This window comes from Penaeus monodon, chromosome 9, assembly GCF_015228065.2.
Source record: "Penaeus monodon isolate SGIC_2016 chromosome 9, NSTDA_Pmon_1, whole genome shotgun sequence".
NCBI classification, from domain to species: domain Eukaryota; kingdom Metazoa; phylum Arthropoda; class Malacostraca; order Decapoda; family Penaeidae; genus Penaeus; species Penaeus monodon.
In genome coordinates, this window is record NC_051394.1 from 991,613 (window position 1) to 996,612 (window position 5,000).

Genomic DNA, 5,000 nt, shown 5'->3' on the forward strand with positions numbered 1-5,000 from the left:
AACACAAACTGACACACACAATCACATACACAACACACACAACACCACACACACGAAACAACAACATAACACACACACAATCACACACCATAACATACACACACACAAACACATACATATATATTATTGTATTATGTATATAATATATATTTATATATATATAGAATATTATATATATATATATATATATATATATATTTATATATAATTATTAATTATATATTAGTTATTTATTTATATATGTATATATATATTAATATATTATATTATAATTATTATATATATATATATATATATATATATATGGGGGGGTGTATGTATATATAAACATAAATATATGTATATATTTATAAATAGATATGAATACAACACACACACATAGACATCTATAAATATATATGTATACATACATACATACATCCATTTTATGAATGTGCGCGTTCATGCACATGCACACAGGTGTATACATACAGGGATAGGCTAAAACATAAACACATACGTGTGTATATATGTGTGATGTATATGTATAATATAATGGTTACTCCTTTCCTTCTACTCGAATTGTCGCGTTCTCCAGCTATTCACAGTCTTACTCGGATCTCATACCTTCTTGTCTCTTCTCTTGCTTATTTATCTTACTATAATGTTCCTCCTCCCCTCCCTCTTCCTCTCTCCGCTCTCTCCTCTCCTCTCTCCTCTCGTCTCTCTCTCTCTCCTCTCTCTCCTCTCTTCTCTCTCTTCTCGCTCCTCACCTCCCTCCTCTCTCTCTCCTCTCTCTCTCTCCTCATCTTCTCCTCCCCTCTCCTCTCTCTCCTCCCTCTCCTCCCTCTCGTCCTCTCTCCCTCTCTCTCTCTCTCCTCTCTCTCCTCTCCCTCTCCTCCTCCTCCTCTCTCGCTCTCCTCTCCCTCTCTCCTCTTTCTCTCTCTCCCCCCCTCTCTCTCTCTCCATCCTTCTCTCCCTCTCTCCCTCCCTCTCTCTCTCTCTCCTTCCTTCCCTCCCTCTCTCCCCCTCTCTCCCTCCATCCCTTTCCTTCTCTTTTTTCCTCCCCACATATTTTCTCCTCCTTCTCCCCGCCTGCCTGCCCCCCCCCTCCCATGCCTATCTAAGGGCGAGGGAATGCGAGCCACGGGGAGGGGGGGAGGGGGGAGAGGGAGGAAGGGAATGCGAGCCACGGGAAGGAAGGAAGGGGGAGGGAGGAGAGGAAGGGAGGGAGAAGGGAGAGGGGAGGGAGGTAGGGAGAGGAAGGGAGGGAGGGGAGGGAGAGAGGGAGAGGGAGGGACAGCTGGCACTCTACCCGTTCTTATGGGCTTCTCTCGCCAGTCTTCCTCTCCTCCTTCCTCACTCCCATTCCTCATTCTTCTTCCTAATTTATCTCCTTTCCCTCTCAGCTCTCTCTTCATCATCCGGCCCTGCATTTCCTTCTTCTCTTTCCCCTCCTCTCTCTCCCTCATTCCTCCCATTCCCTTTCTTCCATTTCCAATTCTGCATTTCCCAGTTTCTCTTTTTCCTTCTCTCTCACTTCTTCCTTGCATTTCCTCCTATTTCCTTCCTACTTTAATGGGATTGAATCGTTTTGACTAGAGTGTTTGTGTGATTCACTTCCAGATTATTAGATTATTTCGATTCAATCATTCGATATTCGTCTTGTTTACGATCGCGTGTCTTTTGTTTGCGGTTGTGTTTGGAGGTGTTCGTGTGCGTGCAAAGGTGTTCGTTTGTTAGACTGTTTGCTTTTAGTTTGTTTGTTGTTTGTTTGTTTGTTTGTTTGTTTTGTTTGTATTGATTGATTGATTGATTGACTGATTGTGTGTGTGTGTGTGTGTGTGTGTGTGTGTTGTGTGTGTGTGTGTGCGTGTGCATGGGGTGTGCGTGTGCATGTGCGTGTGCGTGTGTGCGTGCATGTGTGCGTGTGTGTGCGTGTGCATGTTTCGCCCATATCTCGTTCCCCCCGTGTGCTCGTCGTTTGCGTCAGGCAGCGGCGTGCTTTCGCCCGTCTCACTTCCCAAGCAAATTGAGAAGCTTAATAACCAAGCTTTGCCTCTTTTTCCCCGTTTCAGATCAGCCGCTCTCTCTTCTCTCCGTCTTTTCCGCCCGCAAATTGAGACTTCACTACTCCTCTCATCTGCCTCATTTCCTCCTCCGCCTTTTCACTGCTCAGTCTCTCTCTCTCTCTCTCTCTCTCTCTCTCTCTCTCTCTCTCTCTCTCTCTCTCTCTCTCTCTCTCTCTCTCTCTCTTCTCTCTCCTCCTCTCCTCCCCCCTTCCTCCGAGCCTCAAACAGGGAAACACGAATACCAAAATACCCACACACGCCCCCCCCCCTTTGGCTTTTCTCTAACCCCGCGTCACAAAGGCGTACGTACGCCCGTTACCCCCGAACCTTGCTATATACTTTGCGTTACTTTCTGGTCTTTTAAAGCTGTCAGGGTGTGTACACCCCCCCCACCCTCTCTCACCCCCCACCACAGCGTTTCTCCAATTTGTCTTCTTCTAAAATTGCGTTGCACCTTGCGTTATGTGCTGTGGCCTTTACTTAACCTTGTAGTGTTATTGCTCGCTTCCCCCTCACGTGTTTTACCTTTCAGATGAGACGCTCGTCATAAAACTTCGCAATTGGCTGAAGTGAAGATTTTTTTCTAATTTGCACGGCTTACCTTTTTTTTTTTTTTTTTTTTTTTTTTTTAGCTCGGAATAAACTTGGTTGAACCTGAAATCGCAGACAATTATGTTAGTGAAATTTCGCCCTTAAGGTAACGGGTGAAACTCTGGTTCGTGTGTCTTAACATTCAAGCACTTTGCTTCCATTGCGTTGATTTTGTCGTTAAAAAACGTAATATTAATACTAATGGTAAATCCTGTATAAAAAGTGGAATTACGATGTCAAAAATTTGTACATTTCAGATTCGGAGGCGGCCGTCTCCTTCCCCTCCCCTCCCCTCCCCTACTCACCCTACCCCACCCCAACCCACCCTCCCCTCCCCTTCCCTTCCCCCCTCTCCCCACCCCTCCCCTCCCAATAATTCCGCTGTTCCCGATGATTTCCCCGATAATAAGGTTGCGGCGTCCTTGCGGTCCCCGTCGGCGGCGCTCTCACCTTCGCCGCGAGTACCTCTGCCTCACCACTTTCAGTCTGTTCGCCGGCGTTGGCCTACGCTCAGCCCAGAAGTCGCAAGGAATACACAGAGAACGAGAATGGGCAAGAAGAAAAGAAATAACCTAGTTGATAACTTAATGCAATAAAAGGCGGGCGTCATCGTACATCCGGCAGTGGGTGGGGCGGCCCGGAACTATCGTAGACTTCCGTGGTAATGATGTACTCGACACGCCCGCGCTCGGTCGCCGGCGTTCGAGCCTCGCTGCCTTCGGCTCGAGCGGCGCCGCTGATGCTCCGCCGACTCGGCTGCTCGGAAAGTGCCGGGACGTCGCGCGTTATATAGCGTCAAAGACTATATACGTTGGCACATTCAACACGAATGGCAAAATCCAAAAGAAAAAAGAAGAAAAAAAAAAGATTTAAATATAGAGATTACCATTGCCAGCTCAGCATTCCTAGAAACATGATAAAAATGCACAATAAAATTATTCTCACAGTGAATATCAAGGTCGCACTAAAATCTTGCCACGCTCGGGAAGAGCAGCCTATAGGCCTACCGCCATAAAAGTTCAAGGCACAAAAAAGGTGTAGAATGTTCACATCAATAAAAAAAAAAAAAAAACGCATTATTTAAGTGTCACTTAAATAATCCGGATATTCTTTTTAATCTTTCTTAAAATGCGTAATATATTCTATATATTGATAATAGTATAACACATGTTTAGTATTTTGATAACATTATTAATAATAACAATAAGTATAAGTATGACTACTCTCTCTCCCAGTCTCTCTCTCTCTCTCTCTCTCTCTCTCTCTCTCTCTCCTCTCTCTCTCTCTCTCTCTCTCTCCTCTCTCTCTCTCTCTCTCCTCTCTCTCTCTCTCTCTCTCTCTCTCTCTCTCTCTCTCTCTCTCTCTCTCTCTCTCTCTCTCTCTCCCTCTCCCTCTCCCTCTCTCTCGCTCACCCTCTCTCTACTACAACAACTACTAATAATAATAATACTGATAATAATAATAATGACAAAGCAACAATAACAACAAAAACAACAAAATAACAATAATGATAATAATAATAATAATAATAATAATAATAATAATAATAACAACAATAACAAAAATAATAACAATAACAATAACATTAAGAAAACAATAAAAATCCTAATAAGATGAAGAAGAAAAAAATAACAGCAGTAACAACAACGATGATCTTACATGTATCAGTAATCAAGGCGAATCGGCCTGCAGCTCGGCCTTCCGGCGCTGCGGCCATGGCAATCTCGGCCAGCTGTTCCTCTGCAATATAAAGTACTTTTCGCTCAACGAACTTTCCACGCGGCAGACAGCGAGATCATCGGCTGTCCTTTGACGACATCCAAAAATCCACCTTATGCTACTTTCATCTCGGTTAACATAGCCTTCGCTGCTCGCCGGAAAGTCATTCCGCGGGCAAAGCCAGCGCTTACGAGGTAATTAGGAAACCAGACATATGAAATAAACCTCAGAGTCCCGGATGTCAAGGATTCGGGTTGAGGTTAAATCTGGAAGCGGCGTAGAAAGTACGCGGGGAACAGACGTGGCGCAGACAACCTTGCACTTTCTTCCCCCCCCCTCCCCCTCTCCCCCCTCTCTCTCTCTCTCACCTATCCTTCACCCCACTTACCCTCCCTCCTTCCCACCCCCCCTCCCCTCCTTCCTTCCTTCCTTCCTTCCTTTTCCTTCCTTCCTTCCTTCCTTCCTTCCTTCCCTCTCTCTCTCCCTTCCTGCCCATCCCCCCTCCCTCCTTTCATCCACCCTCCCTCACGCCCTTCCCATTTGTGACCCCGTGCCCTCTCTCACCCCCTCCCCTTCCCCCTCCCTCCCCACCTCCCTTCCATCCAGCGACCTTCCCCTCCCATCCCCCCCCCCCCCACG